The sequence below is a fragment of the Felis catus genome, chromosome X (assembly GCF_018350175.1).
Source record: "Felis catus isolate Fca126 chromosome X, F.catus_Fca126_mat1.0, whole genome shotgun sequence".
Taxonomy (NCBI): Eukaryota; Metazoa; Chordata; class Mammalia; order Carnivora; family Felidae; genus Felis; species Felis catus.
Window position 1 is genome coordinate 2,437,703 of NC_058386.1, and position 26,033 is coordinate 2,463,735.

The following is a 26,033-nucleotide window of genomic DNA, read 5'->3' on the forward strand; positions in this document are numbered from 1 at the left end:
CTTAGCAAGAGCAAGGCTGTAACCCACAGACCTTGGGGGCATTAGCATAAGTCACCTTCGAGTTCAGGAACATAGGTCAATTCTTGGGGAAGTTTCTGGGGACATGAAAGGTGTTAGTTGTGGGAATAGATAGTTGAGGCTGCATTTAGTCTCTGCCAGAGGTGAGACCTAGATCTTGCATGACAGGGTGTCCAATGTGTCCCTTATTAACTCTGTGTGTTTATAGGTTGACTTGTGTCTGTGATACAGGAGACCCTCGGCAGTAGGGGCCCCAGGTCAGGGACCTGCACTGTCCAGGGGTGTTGACCGTGCTGCATGAAGGGACTGAGGAGCATAAACCACAGTTACAAATATTCTTGTGTCACTGTTCCTTGGCTCTTAATTGTGTCTAAATTTCTGCTTCACTCATTAAAAAAAAAAAAAAAAACAATATGTAAAATGAGACACCACGGGGCACCTGGGTGGTTCAGTCGGTTAAGCGTCCGACTTTGGCTCAGGTCATGATCTCACGGTTTGTGAGTTCAAGCCCCGTGTCGGGTTCTCTGCTGACAGCTCAGAGCCTGGAACCTGCTTCGGATTCTGTGTTTCCCTCTCTCTCTGCCCCTCCCCTGCTCATTCTCTGTCTCTCCCTGTCTCAAAAATAAATACACATTAAAAAAATAATAAATAAATAAAATGAGACAGGACTCCCTCATGCTAGCTCTGAAGACTAATGAGATAGCATGAGGGCCTTTTTCTGTCCCCGAGCAAAGAGGACCTGTGACTTCACATAAGTTTTGGAGATTGAGAATGTCAAGGAGGCAGCAGCAAAGTAAGAGTTGATATTCCACAGTGAGATTCAGGGAGATTTCCAGAGAGGAGAGAGCAATGAACTTGGGGGCTGGTTCCCATATCAACTCCTGGTATCTAGGAAGCCCTCAGTGGATGTTTTCCCAATCAATCCATCAATCAAATATCCATCAATCAATGCATGATAGATAAGACCGTAGATGTAATCTCACTGGTAAACGTGCAATTGCATAAATGATTCAAGCGGGGGAAATGCACACTGATCTATACTTCAGGACATGATATTTATTGGTGGCATGAATTGGCGTCTGGAAGGTTGTGCCGTGGCCTTGGTGAGGAGCCAAAAGCTATGAGATTTGGCATTGCCAGAGAGGGGCAGATATAAGTGGGTTTTAGGGGTGAGCTGATTTCCCAGGGCCAGGCCATAACAAAGTACCACAATCAAGGTGTCCTGCTTCCCCCTTCTCATAAGAGCACTGGTCATATGGGGTTAGGGGCCACCCTATTCTGGTATGACCTTATCCTAGATTCCACCTGCAATGACCCAATTTCCAAATAAGGTCACATTCTGAAGCCCTGGGGTTGGGACCTCAGCATATATTTTTTGCAGGAAGGCACACAGGGAGGGTAACCAACCACACCTTTTGGTAAATAACACGGCATGAAAAAAGAACCGATTTCAATGAGTCACAAATGGTCCCGAAGCCTCTTAGTGGGGTCTAGATGGCCTTGATCTTAATTGAAAAGGAAAAAAGCAGGACAACCTTATGGCTTGAACCCACTGGGTTTATAATGCCTGAGAGTTATTTAGGAAAGATTTGGCTACAGGCAGTTGGACATAGGAGAACTCACGTGTGCAGTGTGATCTGGTCAATAGAATGGACTTACCTCCTCCAGGAAGTGCGTTATCGCACGGCACAGGGGTAGGATGACAATGTGAGGCTGACTTATGTGCTGCTGGGAACGTCTCCAAGGCACACAGGTGTTTGTGACCAAAGCAGTGTGCGTGATGATGTGCAGAATGTATTAACATCATCGTAAAAACAAGATGTGTGTGCAAGGTACAGTACGGACCGGCTTGTGTATTTGCAGAAAGTCCTGGGATGAAAATACAAGATGGTAAAAGCCTACGCAGAGTTTTGGAGGTGTACTGAACACCACTTTGACCCCCTGGAATTCAGCACTGTTTTATGGTATTATCTTAAAACAAACAGCTGGTTTGAATGTGGGTATTGGCCTCGCATTTGGGTTAACATGTCGTGGAATGGTTGCTCTGAGCGTTTCTGCACATCACTGTGTGGTGTTTCGCAGGTGGAGGCTGAGATAGAATCATTCGGGGGCAAGGTGTGTGGAGGCCAGTTTCCCTATCGTGACACACCTGACTTCAGTCCGTGATGCACAGAGTCTAACCATATGGCACGGTGTCTCTCCTGGAAGGAAAGGAGACAGATAAGCTCTTGGAACCAACACCCAGCATTGCAACGGGTGAACTCTGTTAACAGAAGAGAGAACAAAAATGTGAACGGTCCAGAAAATATACTGAGAAGTAATATTGCTTGTGTGGGTAACAGCTTTTGAGCTGTGAGTGGTTCTCTTCCGACTTGGCTATTTAATGATCCACGTTGCTCTTTACATGCAAGAGAGACAGACCATTAGCACACCCTGTTGGGAAGTGAGGATACAGAGAGGTCCAATTTTACAGCACATTGGTTTTCAGCCAGGACGGCCGACGTGACAGTGGGCTTTACGGGAGTCATTTATCTTTGAGGCTCTCTTGGAGCTGGTCCATAACTGCATAGACTTGGTTTAGCCATGCAAGCCGTCAAAGGCGCTGGCATCTCCAATGCCTCTGGAAGCTGTATTATAGTAAATGCAATTTAAGAGGCTGTCTGACAACTTCCTGAGTAGATGCTCCGTGAGAGCGCGGGCCTCACTCCTGCAAAAGAACTCAAGAGTGTCATGCCTTTGTTATGGTGAGGCTGAGAACCGATGGTGACATCATTTGGATTGGGTGTAGCGAACAAGCACATCCGAGTTTTACTTGCCCAAAGTTACCATTTCTCACCGTGGTTTTAATTTAAATGTATGCTTAAAAAACGAAGTCTTTAAATAGCAGGAAAGGAAGGCATATTAAAGATGTACATCATGTGTCTAAGAACATAGGCAATCCCCCCACTCATTTACAGGTGTGGATTACAGATGCATCTGAAGTTTGAAAGGCATATAAACAGGGCAGAAATTTGACTTCTCCAAGACCCGGCCGTTACCAGAAGCAGAAGGCAGGGGGTGATAGGAGATTGCAGAGGTGGAAACACGCAGGGTAGGCTTCTGATAGACTTTGAATTGAAGATTATATAGGCCCCTCGTGTTCTACCGACATTTGTATGAGGAAGCACTCCACGGTCTAGTGAGGAATCCAAGCCACAGATGGGATAAATCGCCAGGTAATCTCTTAGCATTTCATATTATGATCTTGTTTATAAACCACCGCTGCTCACACTGTTTATGGATTTCTTAAGTCTCAAAATTACCACAAATGCAAACCTACAAAAAAACCCACCCACAATGAACAAATATTAATAAGTTTATGTTCTTGACAGTTTTTAGATGTTTATTTGTTTTGAGAGGGCTGGAAGGGCAGAGAGAGAGAGAATCCCAAGCAGGGTCCATGATGTGAATGCAGAGCCCGATATGGGGCTCCAAATCATGAACCATGAGATCATGACCTGAGCCAAAATCAAGACCCAGACGTTCAACTGAATGAGCCACCCAAGAGCCCCTAAAACATATTATATATATATATATATATATATATATATATATATATATATATATAATGGAAGGATAATTAATGGAGGGCATATTACAACATATGCTAATTTTGGGGTGGCGGTGTGGGTTGAATTATGTTTCCCCCAAAAAAGATATGTGAAATCCTAACATCCTTACCCCCAGTCCTCGTGAATTCAATTTTATTTGGAAATAAGGTCTTCATTTAATAATGAAGTTAAGATGCCTTCATTAGGGTCGACTCTAATCCAATATGATTTATAAAAAAGGGAATTTTAGACATAAAGAAAAATTTCGGAGAGAAATATCATTAGGCTTATCATTAGGCTTTGTGGAGGGTGTTCTATATTCCTCAACTAGTAAGAGTTTTGCGAATGTCCAAAATCCAGTGAAATCAAAACAAAAACAAAAACACGCTAATGAATGGACAATTAAGACTTGGAATCACATTCCGAAGTAATTCTCCATTTCTGTCAGTATTCATTAGAATTAAATTTTAACGTGGGCTCCAGCCTGACTCGGAAGGTACAAAGGAATGCTTCCTGGCTGGGTCGCGTGGAGGAAAAGGTTGGCATCGTCCCCCCGAAGGTGGCAGAAGGCAGGAGACCTCAGAGACTGTTTACAGGGAACGTATTCCCACACTCCCCGTCGCTGCATAATTCAAACCCACTCTGCTCAATTGGATATTTTAATCTTTAAAGTGAAGAGGAAAAATATAACCTTTTAGAAGCAAATCTTCAGGTGGGAACGTTAACGTGTTTGCCTGAAAAGCCATCCATTTTGGCTGCGGCAGGCAATTTGTGGTGGGAAATCATTTTCATCTCAGCCGGGAGATTGGAAAATGAATGTGTCAATGGGGGGTTTTCACAGGGAGTTCTAGAGGTGGGAGGCGGCCGTGGTGGGAAACAGGATGATATTTTGTCACCCGGACCTCATCTGCATGGGATGTGTTTTGGGCTTTGTGACCTGAAGCTCTGTGGCTTGTGTCTGAATCAACACCAATCTTCCAACAAATTTAAATTCCAGTTTTGCGCAAACATTTTTCTTAAATGGGTCCCAAATTGCTCTAAACTGTTCAAATATAAATGGTAATCAGTTTATTTCAATGTGAAAGGAGTTAGTGTTGACCTGTAGGCATCCCAGCTTCGAGGGCTGTTATCAGAACACAACTGTGAGTCCACTGAAGGTCGGTAAGGCTGGTGATTTTGGTCACTACAGTGTGAGACACGGTGCCATTTGGTGGATCTCTTCCTGGAGGTATCCATTCGCCTATGTGTAAATGGAATAAATACTACTTTCCCTGCTGGGCTCAGTGCATGTGCATAATTTGCTGTGGCACAAAGATTTCTCTAACGTCATGTAGAAACCCCTTTCGTACCCACCTTACTAATTAACGGTCTGAAATATGTTGAGAACATAGGTCCTAGTCAAGCTTTGAGAAGCACTCTGGTGTCTCCAGGGCGTGGCTCTCAGGCTTTTAACCAGGATGGTCTTTGAGCTCGTGAACATCTACCTGGGGAAAGTGAACGTCACCAGCAGGTGGGTTTGCACAGACGGTCCCGTGTAGGGAAGTAGGAAGACGTTACTGTCAACCTGCAGACTCTTTGATCCCCAGGGCAAGCTGTTTCATGGTTCTCTAAGATTTAACGGTCTTCGTTGTAAAACAAAACAAAACGGAACAAAACCAAAAGCAGGTATAGTATCAGGATGTGCCTTAGACAGGTGAATGGCTACCATGATATGTTATTATTTGAGACCGCTGAATTCATTGAGGAGAAAGATGGTCAGGATGAGTCAAGGGCTCTTCTGGGGCACATGTGTAAATGTGCTGCCCACCAGGACTGAAGTTCAAGTTAATGCTAACTAGCCGGGGAGGATCCGGAACTTTCTGACCAAGAGCCGATTCCAAGGCTGAATCATCTTCACAGCAGGTACAGGACAGAACAATCTCTCTCTCTCTCTCTCTCTCTCTCTCCTTCTCAAGTGGAGATAAGAATTGGCAGATAACAGTATTCCAAATTTCTGAAAACTAAAACCTTCCTCTTGTGTATGTGTGTGTGCCTAAGACTTAAGTTTTTTTTTGTAAACCAGGGTTTTGGGGGTACATGGGCTACTCAGCTGATTGAGCATCTGACTCTTGATTTGGGCTCAGTGTGGGGCTCCATGCTGAGTGTGGATCCTGCTTACTATTCTCTTTCTCCTCCCTCTGCCCCTCTCCCCTGCTCACACTGGTTCTCTCTCTCTCAAAATAAAAAATAAATAAAATAAAAAAGTAAAATCTTAAGGAAAAAAAAGCAGGATTGGGTTCACTGCAAAAATTGCAAGGGAGGTATGGAGAGCTGCTATGTTCCTCCTTCTGCCCCACATGCCCACGGCGTCCCCCATTACCAACTTCTCTCACCACGCAGTGCTTTTTTTAACCTGGGATGAACCTACACCGATAGCTTAGAATATCCCAAGTCCTAGTTTACATCAGGATTCACGCTTGCTGTGCCTTCTGTGGGTTTGACGGATGTATGATACGCATCTGTTCTGTCTGTCCATCTGCTGTCCCCTCAGTCCCTGGAGACCCCCAATCAATCTGTTTACCATCTCCATAGTTCTGCCTTGTCCAGGATGTTGGACTTGGAACCTGTCTCCTTGTGTTCTGAATTTTTTCCCTTCCAAGATTTTATTTAAATCCAAGTTAGTTAACATAGAGTGTAGGGTTAGTCTGCGGATCCTAATATTTTGAAGGAGAAATGATTGAAAGCATGGAGGCCAAGACAGGACCAGGAAATGCCTTGAACACAGGTGTCCTTTTATATAAAAAAATGTTTTCAGGGGCACCTGGGTGGCTCAGTCAGTTAAGCATCCGACTTCGGCTCAGGTCATGGTCTCACGGTTCGTGGGTTCGAGCCCCACATGGGGCTCTGTGCTGACAGCCTGGAGCCGGCTTCCGATTCTGCATTTCCTTCTCTCTCTGCTCTTCCCCCACTGAAGCTCTGTCTCTCTGTCTTGCAAAAATAAATACGCATTAAAAAATGTTTTCATATCCACAGGGACTAGCCCAATGTATCGTATCCATTAGACATTTCACATATAGTTAATAAAAAATATTGTATGGCAAAGTGGAGTGGGAATTGGAGAATGTTTCAAAACTCCACACATTTGTAAAGACGTATGCAATATCGTACAGAGTCTATCCCACCTCTGCTGTGAATAGAAAGGCTGTTCTTTATGACGTGAAACGTGAGACATTCAGGAACGGGTCCTTCCAATACGTACTGTTTTGCCAGTGGCTGTCCCACGCGGCTTTCTAATTCACCAGATTCATTGCTCTTGTCATCACAGCCACGATGATTTTTCGTTAGCGCCTTCACCAAGGTCTATGCGTGAACATAGCGCTTAGTTCACTCATGAGAAGCTGGAAATGGATGCCTTCCTGTTTGGCCGTTTGCCAGGATGAGTACATGATTGGCATGTGATCGTGGGGTTCGCAAACATCTGTCTCTTTTGAGACCACACGGTACCTACCGTTGGCTGTTGGGTCAGTGACCAAGACTCCTTTCCAGATCGTCACCACAGTTAGGATAAAGTAGCAAGGGCTTCTGACCGTCGAGCACATTTTCCTGTGGAATCCAATCCTAGGAATCAATTACGAGTCTTTGAATGCAACCGGTGAGATTTGCATCCACGTTATGGTTTACACTTTGGTGGAGACGCCACCAGTAAGAGACAATGCTCAGTTTGACACTTACGTAAGCATTCCACTTTGTAATATAAAATGCATCAGTCCTTTTAAACAGATGGCCTGGGAGAATGTCTCTGAGTTTACATTCGCAAAAATACGTTCCCTGCAAAGTTCCCAGGCACATTTCCCAAAGTGGGAAGATACCGGATCTGAACGGACAGGCAACAGAGGTCTCCCGTCCCTGCCTTAAGATCGCTTTGGAGCCTGGCTCCCAGCCACGTCCGTGATCTCTCCCGAGACAGACCCGATGAAGCAGAGGAACGTGGCACTGAACCCCAAAACAGCAGAGGCCTGTGAGAGTGGGGGCTTTCCCCACTCAACAACATTATGCAAAATGCACCCTTGGATCCCGTAGGCACGTACGGAAAATTAAGTGTCAACAGGTCAGTGGAAACGGCACAGGCACCTTGTATCAAACAAGCATGTCTATCAAAGCACATGCACACCGTGTGTGACGAGCGCCCTGCCCGGCTCATCTCCGTTTTAACAGCAGAGGGAGCTCAGTGGCACCGGGGGATCTGGCACCTGCAGTTTGCAGCTGTCTCCTGTTCGCCAGACGGAAAGGTCCCCCTCCCCCCATTTGTCTCCCCTGAGAACTCGCACCCGCCCTTCAAGGCTCAGCGAATGTATGAGCTTCCCAGGGAAACGTTTTGTGAAATTTGGTGTCCCACAGGTGGTTACGTGGCTCGCCCAAACTGTGACCCATAGCGTGCTGTGTCTTTTGCATGTCAGATCCTGTAACTCCTGCCCTGAGACAGCGGTCTCCCTGCAATGCCCAGGTAGGAGCAGCCCCAGCCTCCCCGCCGACCCCCTTCCTGTGCACGGGAGAAGCTGCCCTTTTCCTGGCCGCCATCATGAATCTCCCTAGGTTTCGGGTGTGTCCTGGGACCGACTTGGCTCGCAGAGAGCTTGCACAGGTACGAGGTGTTGGGCACCTTCATGGTACATTGAGGAGCGTTGAGTCTGGCCTGTACCCACTGGCTGCTCAGAGCTAATGACACGCAAGTGCATGCTTGTTTCGTTGAAGCACAATTCACGTAAAATTAACGGGTGAAAGTGTGCAACTCAGCGGCACACTGAGTGTGCTCACCAGAGTGTGCCATATCACCACGGTCTGGTCCCAGGACGTTTTTATCCGGCTCCAGAGGAAACACGGTGCGTGCTAACCAGATGCTCTGTATTTCCCCACCTCCCGCAGCCCCTGGAGACCACGACTCAGCTTTCTGTGTCCGGATCTGCCCGTTCCGGACAGTTGTTATCAATGGATGTACGGCGGGTTCGTTTTAGCACAATAATTCCATGAAGGACCAGGCCACTGTGCCGATAACTGTACCGTAGAGTGAAATGCAGGCACGGAGGCGTTCTGAGAACTCAGAAACAGAGAAGCCACCCACGATGAAGGAAAACTTGAGATCCACACCATTAACTGATTGTGGGACATGACCGGGCCCGCCATCGATATTCCCGCCAGCCTGAGCAATACATATACCATGTTGGCTGCTCGTGTTCAAAAATCATTAGATATTGTTGCCTGAAGGTGGGAAAACAAACAACGAATTCTTCCTCGTGTATGTTCTTGGGTTGGCAGATGCTCGCATCTGTTTCTGATTTCTGCCTTTCCTTTGGCTTCCTTTAAACCCCAAGTACTGAACAAAGACGTGTCCTCCAAGGAAGGTGTTTCATTGGGAGGGACGTTGTGTAGCTATGTTCTCACACTGGCAAAGTCCCAATCAGGCAGGTGTCTCTTGGGTCGTCTTTGCACTTTGCCAGGTTTGAAAAGAGGGAACCAACCCACATGGAGGTTTACCATACAACACAGAGAAGTTTCTTCAAGAAGTTTCCTTAATGCGAGCACAGCAACGATGCATTATTTCACAAGGGTAAGGCTTTCTTTACGGGGGAAAAAAATCCCCTTGGGGCGCCTGGGTGGCTCAGTCAGTTAAGCCACCGACTCTTGACTTCGGCTCAGGTCATGATCTCACAGTTCGTGAGTTTGAGCCCCGTGTGGTGCTCTGTGCGGACAGCTCTGAGCCTGCTTGGGATTCTCTCTCTCTCTGCCCCTCCTCTGTTTACACACTCTCTCTCAAAATAAACAAATAAACATTTAAAAAAGAAAAAAAAAACCCACCTGGAATGTGGAACTTTGTATGCAGAGGACAATAATGTCGAGCCGTGAGCTTATCTGTCCTTTATTTTCATTTAGCCAAGCACCAAGTGTTGGCAGGGACAGGAAGAAAAAGTAATCTAAACAATAAAAAATACCAAGTTGACCTTTTACTGAGTACCCATCTCTGCAGCCCAAGGCAACAAGCTACATGGAGTTTCTTTTCATTAAACGAAATTATTCTATTGTATGAAACCATCACCTTCATATTCATTTAACCTTTCTGATGGCTTTCTTGCCTGGGAGGCGTGCAAGAGAAAATGCCGAATGCAGAGAAAAAGGAAGAGGTTTTAAACTTCAACATGATGTTCCTGTGGATGGGCCAAGAGCCCAGTCATGTTACGGTGGAAAGCATGGTTCTCTCCACCCTAAAATGAATGATGGCTTTGCAGCGTAAAGACTCTTAAAATAATGGTCCTCCTATGCTTTGGACAGAAGGTCTCCACTGCGTTGCACTCAACAGCTGAGACGCTAGATGTCTTTCAGTGTTTTTAAAACAATGAATACGCTGACTTTCCCTGTGAAAGTGGTTCGCCCATAGTGTTGAGTCATGGATCTCAGTCTGCCTGTTGTAGTTGTCACGAGAGGGTGCCTGCGGTAGAGACGACCACAGTCACAACGGCTTCCCCCAACAAGAATCCATTTCTTGCTAACCTCATAGTCTACACCAGGGGTTACTGCCCACACTGGGGAGAAACAGGTGCTCTTTCAAAGACTAAAAGGGGGCTTTACCTGTGCAAGGCAGGTAGAGGTGACCCTGAGCATTGGGGCTTTGCCATCAGACAGGATGAACGTAGCTTGCCAATGGCACCCTCTGGTCTTGCCCAAAGCCCACTGATGAGAATTAACCCCGTGGTGTTGTGTAAAGGTGGAGATGTGATGGGAATTCTAGACGGTGACAAGGAACAGGAGACCAGGAGATACTGTAGGGCCAAGCAGCCAATCTCCGCCAGTTATGCGCAGTGACTGGCCACATGTAACACAGCGTTGGGCGTATTTGGCTTTTATCTGCCTATCACGGTGAGATGGGAAAGGGAGTCCCTTCTACCTATTGCTTTCCACCTCAACAGTGAGTGCAGGACTCATTGGTCATGACCTCCACAGCTCACCCCTGCTCCCACAATTCTATTAAATATCTCTGCTGGATTTCTCTCCCCCTAACTGGAGCCCAGCCTCGTGGCAGCCCAAAGGTTGGTATTTCTGTGAGATACAAATGGGTATCTGTGAAGCCCTATTTGCCCTCAGAAACCAATGTTTATGATCACTGAAAGAGGAGGAAGAGGCCAAAAGAGGAAAGGATACATTTTTCATAAAGATGGGTCCTCCATGGCAGCAGGAAAATGCCCCATGTAGGACTCTGGGCTGACAGTGTGGAGCCTGCTTGGGATTCTCTCTCTCTCCGTCTCTCTTTCTCTCTCTCTCTCTGCCCCTCCCTCACCTTGTCTCTGCCTCTCAAAATAAATAAAAAACTTAAAAAAAAAAGAATAAGGTTTCAAGGAAACTGCAGTTGAAGAGTTTTTATGAAGACCCTTATATTTAAATTGATTTACTTATATACAATGTGTCTATAATATATAACATGTATGTAATATATATTTGTATATATGTATTATATATGTATATATGTATATATTGTATATGTATATATGTATATATTGTAGTATATATGTATTATATATTTATATATAGTATGTATGTATTATATATAATGTACATAGACATGTGTATAATATATACTATATATGTAATATATCTCTTACGTACATACAACTAATATGTAGAAGTATGTTAATTTATTTGCTATGTTTAGATAATGTAATGTATAATAAATGATAAACATATATTACGTGTAATATGATTATATTAAATAATGGTTATAGGCACACCTGGCACACATTTAAAGTGTCTATCTCTTGATTTCAGCTCAGGTCGTGGTCTCTCACTTCCTGAGCTCGAACCCCCCGCGTTGGGTTCTGTGTTGCTAGCGTGGAGCCTGCTTGGTATTCTCTGTCTCTTTTTCTCTCTCTGCCCCTCCCCCACTTGCTCTCTGTCTCCCTCAAAATAAATAAATAAACTTAAAAATAAAGAAATAAATCATTATAACATCATGTTATATGTATTGAATATATGTTATAACAGTATCTATGTGATGTGTGTCTATAATTATGATAGTATATGCTAATTTACATATGTACACATTTACAGTAAGTTACAGGTTTTAGTGCTTTAAAGTTCTTTCATACACGGCATCGCACAAACCCGTCTCCCACGCACATTGCCCCCGGTACGAGAATCAGACCATCCCAACGAGATTGAAGCTAGGACATCACTGAGCTCTGCATGATTCTACTCTTGTTGGATTGGCCCATATCTAAAGATACATGTGATTTGTATATATTGACAGTCATGTTCTAAAATGATGTGTTTTTGTATTTGGCAAGGAAATCTGATGGAAAGAAATATATATTCTCTGCACACGACAGCGACATGTATTCCGTTCCTTTTGTGTTTTCCTCGGTAGTATGTCACCCACTGAGGCTCCCATTGGCCCATGCAGACAAAATCCTGTCAGTCCCCCGGTGTCGAACAACTCTTGGGAGCCTGCTTGGGATTCTCTCTCTCCGTAATCACAACAAAGCTCAGATCAGCAAATAGAATAATATAAACGTGCCTCTCAATTGATAGAGAAGACACTGTGATTTCTAGTCACAAAACAGTGATTCTATCACTTTCTAGAAGGTAGAGATTGCAGAGGGAAATGAACTAACTTCTGAACCCCACTGTGACTCAAAAGATATTCAGAAACCCAGGCAACTCCTACAGTCTGTTTTAAACAATCACAAATGCCAACATGGGTCTGGACTCACTGTGACGTGTGCCTTCTCTCTCACGGGTAGACATGTACGTGCATCTTGAGCATACCCAATGTTAACCACACCGTTCTGTCTTTGTCTACAATGCATTGTTATGTCATAACTCAGTTTCTTATTTCCTTCACTTCAAAGACCATGCACTTTTCTCTCCACCCTTAATAAAATCTATGCTTAACTTATATCGTAGATGCTCTTTGGACGGTCGCCCAGATCTCAGGAGAAGAAAACCAATGCATCACCTACCATCATGCCATTTTCACGTGGAATTCGGGCAAAATGATTTTCTTTAAGCTCCTTCCCGAGGCCACGACCCATTCCAAAATGGTTGCAAACGCCACCGTTCTTGGGACAACCAAACCCTTTAAAAAGTAACGGGTTTATTTTTTTAGAAATTGGAAGTAGAGTTCCCACGTACCCCTCTCCCTGCTTACACAATCTGCCCTATTAATAACATCTGGCACTAGTGTGCAACATTTATGATAAACAATGAAAAATACGAATATTATTAATAAAGGGTTATGGTTTGCATTACTGGCTCTATCTTTGTTTTGGGCATTCTGGGTTTGGACAAATGCATAATGACGTGTGTCTGCCATTACAGACTCATACAAAATAGTTTCACTGCCCTAAAAATTTCCTGCATTTTGTCTGCTCATTCCCCACCCCCAAGTCTCTGGCAACCACTGATTTTTTTTTTTACTGACACCATGGTTCTGCCTTCTCCTAAAATGTCATAGAGCTCAAATCATAGTATAGGGAGCCTTTTCAGATGGACTTCTTTCACTTATGAACATGCATTTAAGTTTTCTCCATGTCTTTCCACGGGTTGACAGCTTGTTTCCTTGTATCCCTGAACGATATCCTGTTGCATTCACCTGTTGAAAGGCTTCATGGTTGCCAATTCCATTCTCAGGCAGGTACAACTTGCCGGCAGCTTCTGTCCACTTTCTGACTCCTTCATTACCTGGCTGCCTGGAAAAATCCCAAGCTTAGAATTATCCTCGGACTTTCCTGTTCTAAATCTATAAATCTTAGTGGTAGACCACAAGTAGAGTAATGACAGTCTTCCCAGCATAGTAAAAATAATCTTCCCCAAACCACCCCTCTTCCTCCATGTGGTTAAAAGAGAAGAGGGGTCTTACTCCTTGTTCGAAATGAATGAAGGGGTCCTGAGTGACTCAGTTAGTTGAGCGTCCAACTTTGGCTCAGGTCATGATCTCGTGCTTGGTGAGTTCAAGCCCCGCGTTGGGCTCACTGCTGTCAGCCCGGAGCCTGCTTTGGATCCTCTGTCTCCCTCTCTCTCTGTCCCTACCCCACTTGTGCTCTCTCTCTCTCTCTCTCTCAGAAAATAAACTAAAACATTAAAAAAAATAAATGAATGGAAATAGAAGAGTCTTCCCTCTACTTGTGCTGTAGCTGTGATTCCGGACCTGAGTGATTTCTCAGGTTCTGTCAAGAGCCCGCTGGTCTGGGTAATGGGTTCTCCTTTGCAGAGTGAGCATTATCCCTACCACGTGCCTTGTCAGAAGGAAAAAAGCATGGTGCTATTGTCATTTGATGTCCTATGAATCATAATCAACGCCTTGATTTCCGTGTGTGTGTGTGTGTGTGTGTGTGTGTGTGTGACACCTAAATCAACTGGGGGGGGGGGGCGGGAAATACTCAGAACCAATTGAACCGGTGACTCTCAACTCTGCATTTGGATGGCGATATTGGCGGTGGCTGCTAGGGAAGGCAGTGGAGGCAGTGGGTTCTGGGGGTGCGGAAGCGGGTTTCTAAATTGCCAGTCTTGGGGGATGGAGAAATACGTAGAATGAAGATGGAAATGTTTCTCTATTCTCATAAAGTAATGAATGAGCTGTCATCATTAATAGCCACAGGGAAAGGTTGGCAGCTCGAGCCGAATGAATAAGAAAAGAGCGTGATAGCCTGTCCCTGCCTAATGAAGCCGAGAGATTAAAGATACTCAATCATAGCATTTTACCAGTACACCTGGATTCTCTTTATTAAAAAGGCATTTATCTAATGATCCATGGCAAGCTATTACCAGAAGTGGAGAATGGTGTTATTGATAGAAAGAGGATGAAAAGCCATCGAAGAAGGAATATTTCCTCACTGTAATAAACCTTGATAAAGTATTGATCTTTAAAGGAAAATTGTTGGTTTTGCGTTTTGTGCTGGGCTGTCGAGCTTAGTTAGAGAAAGAATTATTTAGCTGAATTCCCAGCACTTAGTGTTGATGAACTCAACACTTCTTTTTTTTTTTTAAATCAAGTAATTTTTATGCAAAATCGTAGTTTGAGGATTGGCATAGTGCTGAAAGAGAACTGCACGTTATTAAAAAGCAGACAAGTATTACTCTGAGAGAATCCACGACTCAACTGACACCTTCTTCTAGATTTTGTCAGTATGTCTGTCTAAAGCAGCATTGGGAGGACACGACAGAGTAATTGATGCACCAAAGTGATTCATAACATTCCTAGCTGTTCCTGGATTATTAAGCGATTCGGGGGAAAACAAACACAGAAATGCTTTTGCTGTGTTTAATTGGAAAACAGAGACAAGTCAGAAAATATGAGAAGGAGAGAAAAAAAAGACATCTGGAATTTGGTTAGAAAACCTGAAATGTACTTTGGTCTTGGTCTCTGTTGGTTCGTTGCTGGGTAGATGCTAAAACATGATATTCTTGGAATCTGCGTTTGAAACCACAGAAGCCTACTGTGATGTACGTGAGCATCTATCAACACCTAGGTTCGAGGGAGTGTGATTTTAGTCCAGCAGGTCAACATAAGAAATATCTGTTCCCAGGATGCACACATTCTCTGGGAATTACACACATCGTCGATTACAGCAGTGGTATTTTTCTAGCATCCTGATTGGAAGTATTCATGATACTGCATATTTAAAACATGGCAAAGGAAACATTCTGCCAAGTGAAAGGAGCCAGTCATCAAAGACGCAATGTAGGAGTCCATTTATATGAATGGACTGCCTTGAATATGCACATCCATAGAGACAGAATGTAGACGGGTGGTTCCCAACTGGAGACGTGGAAATCAGGAAGGACTAGCCATGCGTGAAAATGTGCCCTTTGTGGTGATGAAAATGATCTGGGATAGGCAGTGGAGATGCTTGGACAACTCAATATACTAAAACACACACACACACACACACACACACACACACACTGGCTTGTACATTTTCTTTTTATTTTTTTAATGTTTATTTATTTTTTGAGAGAGAGAGTGAGCATGAGCAGGGGAGGGGCAGAGAGAGGGGGAGACACAGAATCTGTAGCAGGCTCCAGGCTCCGAGTTGTCAGCACAAAGCCTGATGTGGGGCACGAACCCACGAACCATGAGATCATGACCTGACGCTTAACTGACTAAGCCACCCAGGTGCTCCTGGCTTGTACATTTTCAACAGCGCATTCTATGGTATATGAATTTCATCTCAAAAAAAAACTGATAAAAACCTGATAGTATTGTCAAGTGCCTACCCTGGGTGAGATGCCAACGTGTTCAAATGGCTGCATCTTGACAGGTGGAAACCCACAGGTGTGCCTGGCTGTGACCATAAAACCCTTAAAAACCCCAAAATCTAGGTTTTTGTGCCTGAGAGAATGGTTCTTGAATGAGCAACACGACAATTTCCTGGGGGTGAACTTCATGCCAGACTCTCAGGCACTGAAGTAGGATCTGCTTTTAGGAAGATCTCAAGGGGATGGTGAGCACATTCACATTTATGTTTACGACGTCCTGAGCGATACACCATGCCATGCAGGGGTCATTCTGCTGAATGATTTTCTTCCAATTGCACCTCATGTGTTTTGGGTTAATGTTTGAACTAGATGGACTGCCTTTGTAGAAACAGAAGCGGAGACACTGTCTTTTTGCCTTCAGACCCAAGCCACTCTTTAGTGCTAACTGTACTGTTAGCTCAACTAACTTTGCAGGTGAGTAAGTGGGAAATAAAATAACCCTCATGTGTAATCAAGTCTTATGATGACATCAGTGCCACGTTGCTATTAAAGTGTCATGTCACGTGTCTTCTGTGTACATTGGTACAGCCACCGTGGAAAGCGGTATGGAGGTTCCTCAAAAAGTTAGAACTAGAAATACCATATGATCCTGTTAATTCTAGGGTTTATTTATCCAAAGAAAACAAAAATACGAATTCGAAAAGATATAGGTATGCCTGTGTTTATTGCAGCATTATTTACCACGGTCAAATTATGGAAGCAGCCCAAGTGTCATCACTAAGATGAATGCATATGGAACACGTGGTACGTATACACAGTGGAATATTACTCAGCCATACACAAGAATGAACACTTGCCATTTGCAACAACATGGATGGAGCTGTAGACTATTCTGTTAGCTGAAATAAGACAGTCAGAGAAAGACAAATACCATGTGATTTCACTCACATGTGGAATCTCAGAAACAAAACAGATGCACACACAAAACAGACTCCCAAATACAGAGAAGAAATTACTGGTTGCCAGACAGAGGTGGGTAGTTGGATGGGTGAAATACGGAAAAGAGATCAAGAGCTAGAAAATAAATAACCACGGACATGAAAAGCACAGCATGGGCAATAGAGTCAATAATACTGTAATACATTGTTGGGTGACTGAGGAATACTCTATACTTAGTGAGAGGAGCCCTGGGTAATGTATGGAATTGTTGAATCGATATGTTGTACATCTGGAATTAATATAAAATTGTATGTTAATTATACTTCAATACAACGAAGAAATGGCATCTTAAAAAAGACAATAGTAGGAAAAATATGAAGAGAAAAACTACCCGCGATGAACTCAAATCCATGCCTAGATGCAGACTATCGCATTTAAAGGCCGCGGAAGAGCAACCGTGTACGTAGATAGCCTAAAATGACGGTGTGTGTGTGTGTGTGTGTGTGTGTGTGTGTGTGTGTGTGTGTGAATTTGACAAGTTTCAGTATTTATGAGCCTCTGTTAGTTTTCTGCAGAATAGAGATAATGCCCATGGCCTCCTTCCTTCAGAAAGACGTTTGATCCAAGAAACTTACGTGTGCGAAAATGTTCCATAAATTATATTATGACGTGAAAATGACTCCTATTTTATCAACAAGACTGCTTCGCGCTGAATTTATAGTTTCTTTGTGTTGAATGCTTCAGACAATGATACTGTGTTCACTTTGAAAATTTTCCTGCCTCTCCTACTAAAATTAGACGCAGACGCAGTCTTGTTCCCGTATGTTGTTAATTGGGATTATGAATTACCTCTTTGAAATGTATTTTCTCTAAGGTTTATTGCCTCATTTTTCATTGTGTGTACACGCTACGTGGCATTTCGCTTTTCTTCGCTAGCCCACGGACTGGCTTTGGCGAAAGAGAAAAATAATTGAAATGAAATGAAGAAAATCTTCATGTTGAATGCAAAATCATTACCCCATAACCACCTTTTTTAAAAGCAGGAACACTTCACAATTAGCTTTTCCATCTTGTACCAAAGCCTTCATCCCAAGTTCTTCCTGTGCCATCATTTAGTCCCCTGCATTCTTATGATCTGTTTGTACGAATGGCTTTCTTAAAGATGTCTTGGAGAGATTATCTTCATAGCTTCTCCTTTTTAAACAAATGCTAGCTTACATAGTCCTGAGGACCATCAGCCTATATTCACGGTGCATCTGAATATTAAGGCAGCACAAATTCTCAGAGGGGTATAGATGGTTTTGTATGATAGGAACTAGTATGTATAAGGTTGACATTTCTTTCATTTATGCAGCCAGGGATAGTTCTTGAGAGCATAGACTGAACTACACTGTCTGTGCTATTCTGAGAATAAACATGCAAATTTGAAGGATGTCACCTCTTCCATTTTAAACATGAAAAAGTACACCTGGAGGCCTTGGTGGAAAAATACATTCAAGGGCCACCTCGGTGGCTCAGTTGGTTAAGCATCCAACTCTTGGTTTCGCCTCAGGTCATGATCTCGGTTTGTTGAGTTCAAGCTTCGCATTGGGCTCTGTGCTGACAGCACGGAGCCTGGTTGGGATTCTCTCCCTCTCTCTCTCTCTGCCCCTCCACATGCAGGAATTGAAATTCCTGGCTTCATGGATGTTCACATATTTCCATTTTAGCTTCTGGGAACTATGGAGAGAGGAAAATAGCTTTCTGTTTGTGGTGGTGGAGGTTATGAAGTCAGAGACCAATACATGGAGACAAGAAGTTGTCAGGACCTGGGGAGGAGGGCACAGAGATTTCCCACTAAGTCTGTGTGTCCAGTCTGCATCCCTACATGACTTTAATGTAATTTAACCTTGGAAATGAAGCGTATATCATCCTGACTTCCTCCATGTGAAGCAGTAATAAACTTTGATTAGTCACTGGAGGGTGGGCATTGAGGCACCAGGGACAGCAGGCATCTGTGAGCAGCTAGGAGGCCACGTGGGGCCCCAACACAGTGGTAGAGTCCCCCTGCATCACTCTGCACCCTTGCAGCTTTCTTGTGATTGATGCTGCTTCCCAGATCTGCACCAATGGTTCACGTGGAAGTCAGGAAGGTCAGTCAGATTGTGTCAGGATTCAGCACGTTTGGGCCAGGCCTCCAGCCACGTCCATCTGTGGACTCACTCTTGCCTCAGGGACACTAGCATTGGGAACCACTGGGTTCCAGAGACACAGCACCCCTTCTTACATTCCCATTCCATGGGGATCCTGCCTTCAATCCAACTGTTCTTGGGACTCTCTCTCTCTCTCTGCTGGCCTCCATTATATGTGTTTCGGGGGTATAAAATGTACCATTTTAACATTTATTTATTTTTGAAAGACAGAGACAGAGTGTGAGCAGGGGAAGGGCAGAGAAAGAGGGAGACACAGAATCTGAAGTAGGCTCCAGGCTCTGAGCTGTCAGCACAGAGCCCAATGCAGGGCTCGAACTCATGAATCACGAGATCATGACCTGAGCCGAAGTTGGATGCTTAACCAACTGAGCCAACCAGGTGACCCTAAAATGTGTCCTTCTAACCATTTTTAAGTGCACAGTTTCCCGGCATAAAATACACTCCATTGTTGTGCAACCATGCCCACCGTCTGTCTGCAGAACTTTTCCATCTCCCTAACTGAAGCTCTCACCTTATTAAATGCTAAGTCCTCAGCCCCCTCTCCCAGATGCTGAGAGCCATCCTCCACTTTCCGTCCCTATGCATGTGACCCTGTACGTTCCATATAAGTGCAGTCATACAGAACTTGTCTTTTTGTGACAAACCTATTTCATCCAGCATAATGACCTCAAAGTTATCCATGTTGTAGCATGGCGGCACTTCCTGCCTTTTTAAAACTCAATTGTATGTTTGTGCCCCATTCTACTGCATATACTTCTCCCTTCATCTGCTGGACTTTTACACTGCTTCTACCTTTGGGGCACTGTGACTAATGCTGCCGTGGACATTGGTGTACAAAGGTGTGTTGAGTCCTGGCTTTCAACTGGTTTGGGTATGTTTGAAGGCGGGGGATGTCATATGGAGTCAAGCTAAGTCATATGGAAAGTCCATGTTTAACTTTCTGAGGAACTGCTCTGTTGGGAATTTATGGTTCAAGAAACTTCTAGGTAAGAAAGGGAAATCTCTCTTTAAAATTTCTGAGGGAGCTTTGTTACCAAAAAACAAAACAAAAACAAAAAGTCCCCTAAATGAGCTCGAGGACAACTAGGGTCTGGTTCCTGGAAAGCACCACCATTCAAACCTTGGGTAGGAAGAGGGGAGGATTGAGAAAACCACAAAGATGAGGACATCGGTAAAGCATCCTGCCATATAAACCATCCACCAACGTAGTAAGGGAGTTTTGTCTGCACATTGCAAGAGCGCTTACATTTTAGGGACACATGCCCACGGAAATATAGTCATTCCAATTCTAGAATAAAGGTTGGCATTTTTCACGCAATTTTGTAAATGTGACGCATGAATCTCCAAAGGGGGTTCGAAACCAATGTCAGCTCCTTTGTATATGGCTACACCCAGCGCGATAATAATTTGATGTGAGTTGTGCTTCTTTACAAATGCATTCTGGTATCACTCATGCCTGCTATCTGGTCTTGCTGGTTAAGATTATGTATCCCATAAAAAGAATAACTCGTGCTCTACTGCTTGATCCTTCCTGCAATGCATTGTGCGCCTTGCTGTGGATATGCGGTGTGCACCATCCAACGGGCAGTGGGGAGACTGAGGCACTGGACGTCTTGTGGAAACAGGATCCCTGAGATCTCACATCTCATTCTTGGCGCATAGCCACCTGCGGCCAGACTTGAGCCTCCCAACATTCGGCAGATGTCTTACAAATCAAGTTGCTGGATCCTTTTTTGTTTCTCCATTCACTCTCCTTTGATCTAACATTTAGAAATTCTATTTGAGACCTTGCTGGTGCGGGTTGCCACATGGTGCCGTATATCAAATGAGTTAAGCAAATCCAACTGGGCCACGAAAGGAATATCTTTCAATGCCTGCTCTAATTTTGAAACGTATTTAATATTCATACTCCGATTTGGGTCACTTCATGTGAGACACTACCACTACCGGCCACGTCATGGTAGTAGCTTGTCCTTAAGATCACTGAGTATCTTGTTGAAGAAGTTCTTCCTTTCTCATGTCCACTCCTGGGAAGACCAGCCATCGTGGAGCCCCATCGTGACTCTACTTTGCCAGTCAGGGTTCTGCAACAGAGTATGAAGTCCTCAAGGGCAGATATCTTTTTTGCTCATCCTTTGAGTTACATTTTCAACTGAAAGCTTTATAAGAAGCACGTGTCTATTGCACATTGCATACATGTAGAGAAAAAGGAAGAAATGAAGGAGACAAGGGAGGAGAGAAGGGACTCAGATGGTGTTTATGCAGCAGCATCCAACGAGTTACAACCCGTTAGAGGGGTACTTTCGTTTTTCACTCTTCCTAAGTCATACAACTGAGCTTGATGAAACCCGTCTGCCATTATTCTGCCCACTGAGTTTGTCCCCTGAAAAGAGGGGTCCGATCTTATCTGATTGATGTCTTCTTTTGTGGCCCCTAGAAGGGGTCACTGATTTTTCTTTACAAAAGGGTGGATTTGGCTTGCCTTGCTGCAGGGGTATTTCTCTTCAGGAGAGGCTGCAGCTTCCCAGGCTCCAGAGTCCAGAATGCATCTCAAGGCCATGGGTTTGGTGACTCGATTATGTGATGTGAGCTCAAGCTAACCACTGACTCAGGGAGACACAGATGACCTCCCCCCCCCAACACCCTACACCTGGTCTCTTCTTGGCTTTTGGGGGGAGACCAATATACTTCATGGAACTCTTTTGTACAACTGGTCAACCCACAGGTAGATGACGCCATGTGGTGCCACACAGCTCACTTCTCAGCAAGAACTTCTTCAGCTGTGAGCTCCTCCAGGGTCCACCACGCCAGTGAGATAATTTTGCCTGTGGGGTGATGGGTGCTGGACATTTGTACGGCTGATCAGCCACATTTGTTCCTGTTCTTGATCCCAGGGGGCAGAAAACCTTTCTCTTCCTTTTTCCTTTCTTCTTTTACCCGTCTGATCTTGGTCAAACTGAATGTACAGATTTATCTAACAGTGTTTCCTCCATAATTAGGAGAAAAGAATGAACCATTGTGTTAGGGTTCCCTGGAGAAACAGAACCACTATATGCACTGTGGGGTTGGGGCAGACGGAGGGATGAATATTCAGAGCACAAGGGATTTTTTAGGGCAGTGAAACTATTCTGTATGATAAGCTACGGTGGACACCTAGTCAAAGTCAGGAAGTCCAACACCAAGAATGCACCCAAATGTGTACTATGGACTTTACAGGATGAGAACATGGCACTGTGAGCTCATTAGTTGTAATAAATGTCCTACTTTGATTGACGTGGATAACGGGGGAGGCTGTGCATTTGTGGGGGACAGTGGGTGTATGGGACTTCTTTGTCTCTTCTTCTCAACTGTGCCATGAAACTAAACCTGTTCTAAAAAATAAAGTCTTTTAGGGGCACCTGGGTGGCTCAGTTGGTTGAGTATCCAACTTCGGTTCAGGTCATCATCACACAGTACGGGAGTTCGAATCTCGCACGGGGCTCTCTGCTGTCAGAGCAGAGCTCACTTTGGATCCTTGTCCCCGCCTCCGCCCCCCCTCCCCCCGGCCCCACCATGTTCCTGCTCACTGTCTCTCAAAAATAAACATTAAAAAAAAACACAAAAAAGTCTTTTAAAAAGAAAAATACAAAAGCATCAAATATTTATTTTAAAAACATGAAGGGCATAGGTTTTAGGCACTGGATTGAATTATGTGCCCAATGTTGGTCCTTCTGATGTACTTTTTAATAACATAACATAATTACATTTTATGTCTAGTTCATTGAGTAATTTATGTGGAAGCACATTTACTATAAACATTTTCAGGGCACATCCTGGAAAATGGCATTCATAGACTTTTGTTTTCTTGTTGTCATAGTTGCAGAAAGAAGTTGGTGAAGAACTTTAATAAATATTTGGAAAACTGTAAGGTTTGACCCGAATTGTCCTTGTGGTTTAACAGCAAGCTTTCTTATCATGTTAACGGCCTTGTTAAAATCCACAATCGAGTCCTTGTTATTTTGTAACTTAGTGTCAACAAAATCAAAATAGGCTCCTCTGTTTCACATCCCATGTTTATTTTCAAGGTAGAAGCCTGAGGCACCAAATTAAAGGCCTTTCTGGAAAATCTGTCATAGTCTGAAGACTTCTTCCTTCTGAAGAAGGAGGAGCATCCGACTACATCAAAAAAAAAGAGCCTTTAAAAAGTTCAAGATGATTTCAAATGAAATTCCTAATAGTAGATTTTCTAGAAGTCAGTTAAATTTTATTGTGCACATTATCATCTTTATAGAAGTTGGAAAATCTCTAGGGAAGTGAATTAAAGTTGATTCTTTTGCTTGTAATAAAATAAAGAATATCCTATTTTACCTAAGGGGATGTCTTCGAAATGACTTTTAAAGTAAAAATCATAAAAGTAAAAAAAAAGAAAAAAGAAAGAAAGAAAGAAACGAAATCCAGGGAGACTGTCTCTATCATTGTTCCTTTTTCTTTTTCTTTTCTTTTTATTTGCCCAACAAATTATATAAGTAATGCTCTGTAATAAATCTTGGGGGTATCATTTCTTCACCCTTCCTGGTCTGAAGGAAGTTCTCGGTGGGCAGGAGGTAGGTCCATAAGCCAGAAGGCGCGATGCTCCCATGTCATTCCTGGCGTGACTAGCTGAACTCACAACTACTCGTGTGTCCCTGCAGCCATGGAAATGTGGGAGCACCTTGGCCCCTTGAAGGCTCTAGAAAGATGGGCTTCTTTGGGTCTCCCTTGCGACTTTGTCCCTGCGTATGATTTTTCTCTGCAAGTCACGATGGAATATGTTTGACACTGGGGCCATATGGGGATGGTGTCTCTGGATTTATTGATATCCATCAGCTGAGGGAATAAATAGTCATTTACTTGGAGGCACCTGTGAAAAGAGAACTGACTAGTTCAGATGATTAACGGTGTTTCTCTTAAGGGGCCTGGAGGGATCTGCATTCTCAGCTCAAATACTCCCATGGTACAATGGATGCAAATTTAGCCTTGAACCTGCTTGGTGTCTACACCTGTTGTATGGCTAGTGAGGTGAGTGTGGGCTCACATGGACAGACCCATGATCACCAGTGACCCCTGCATATACCTTCTCCTTCCACTTACGGACCCCTCATCCTGCTTATTAAAGTCATGCTGTGTATGGTGATTTCCAACATCTGCGTGTTTTCCTTATTGTTTACTGAAAATCAACCTCAAATATAAAGTCAGTGAGCACAGAGACCTTGTGTAACAGTTTCTACCTACCCAAGTAGTGGGTACATGGTAAATATATGTTGGTAAATATCTGTATTCGAATGCCTGTGTCCCCTTCCCCAAAATTCGTATGTTGGCATCCTAACCCCCAAGGCGATGGTGTTAGGCAGTGGGGCAGGATTCCTTCCACTTTAGGGTGGAGTCCCCATAGTGGGATTAGGTGTCCTTTTGGAAGAGACTCCAGAAAGCCCCCCGCCCTTTCCATCATATGATGGTGCAGTGAGATGATGTCCATGAACCCGGAAGCAAGGCCCTCAGCAGAAACTCCATCTACAGGTGCCTTGATCGTGGACATCCAGCCTTCAGAACTGTAAGAAGTAAGTGTCCCTTGTTCATAAGCCCCCGGGTCCACGGTTTCTCTTATAGCAGCCACAGCAGAGTAACACGTATAGGAAGTAGGTGGTCACTGTCGACAATATCCTGACACCTTTCTTGATCTCAGAAAGTATCCGGAGGGAATAATTAATAATATAAATTACTTCAAAAGGTCAGCTCCACAGAGATTATAAGGGAATATTAATAAGGTCAAGTGGTGGCTCATGGAAAATGGAAACATCAGGAAGGCTTCTTTCCATGTTTGGATGCTTCCATTCAAGAGAGAGAACACTGCGTAAGGCCTGACCCAAAGGCATCGTTATATTTCCCCACAAACGATCTACTTCCGTTTGATTTGCCTTCGTCTTTTGAATGGCCAGGGGCCCACTTTGTCTTAGCCAATTCCTAGGATTAAAAAACTATGTCCTCATATGCCTGCCCCTCATAACTACGTCTACCTTTACTGGGAGAACTCGGGAATGAAACACAAAAGGAAAACTGATGCCAGTTCCCATTCTCTTTCAGAATGGATTACGTTAAGAATCAAGATCAGAGAGGACAGACTGAGCGGGCACCGGGGTGGCTCAGTGGGTTGACCCATTGACTCTTGACTTGGGCTCACGGTCGTGGGACTGAGCCCCGCGTCAGGCTTTACGCTGACAGCAGGGAGTCTGCTTGGGATTCTCTCTCTCCCTCTCTCTGCCTTTCCACCCCCCTCAAGGTAAACAAATAAACATTTTTTTAAAAAAAAGATCAGAGAGGTCAGGAGAATTATCTGAGCCCTAACGGGTAACCTAAACTACATATGCATCCATCTGGGGAACAGGGAGGTCATTAATCAGAAATAGAAACTGATTTCTGAAAACAGTATATACCCTCTATACCTCCGTATTCTAAATGTGTCTTGTGGTCTCTTTATAGAGTCGCTTTTCTCATTCTGGACACAGCCTCTTTTTGCTAGAGATTCTCCTTGCTAGAGAATCCTTCCAGGTATTCTGACAGCCCGGGGAAAACCTTGCAAATGCCAAAGGAACAGGTACCCGGCGATGTGGGCACTAGAAATAGCGTTATCACCCATGCAAATTTTAGGCAAAGCAAAAAAGAATAATATACTTTTTTTCATAACAAGAAAGGGTCTTCTCACTGGCTACTGTAGGAGAGGTTACACCGTATATTGAAGTCAGCGTTTTGCTTTAAGGACTTTGCTCATCAGTATTCGATTAAGGGTTTTCTAATCAAGTTAGAACAGAACCGACAGGGTCGTGTCTGTGCAAACTCTGACCCAGCATATCCCCAGCACCTGCTGGTTCCTTGCTGTTGCTACATTCCCCATGAACCTGACACGCTCAGTGTCTGCTATCGTACAACCCAACTTAAATTTCCTGACTCCTTGGGGTTGTTTCTCCAAAGACACTGGGTCACTCTGTGAAAATGTTCGCCACTCACCAAACACGAGGGTGCGACTTAACTGTGAGAGTGCCACTGTAAATAAATACGC

General features: G+C 44.0%; 1 long non-coding RNA gene across 4 annotated transcripts in view; it reads right to left on the reverse strand.

Annotated features, from left to right (window-relative positions):
* LOC123383337 overlaps positions 1-26,033 on the reverse strand; it is a 275,231-nt gene that overhangs the window by 25,766 nt on the left and 223,432 nt on the right. For 3 of the 4 annotated variants that reach the window (XR_006592928.1, XR_006592927.1, XR_006592929.1), the window contains exons 9-12: positions 13,225-13,321; positions 12,593-12,708; positions 9,441-9,556; positions 2,168-2,219 (exon numbers count right to left, since the gene is read on the reverse strand). The exons of the other annotated variant lie outside the window; for it this stretch is intronic. This is a non-coding gene — a long non-coding RNA (uncharacterized LOC123383337). The remainder of the gene's footprint in view (positions 1-2,167; positions 2,220-9,440; positions 9,557-12,592; positions 12,709-13,224; positions 13,322-26,033) is intronic. 4 annotated transcript variants of the gene reach the window in all.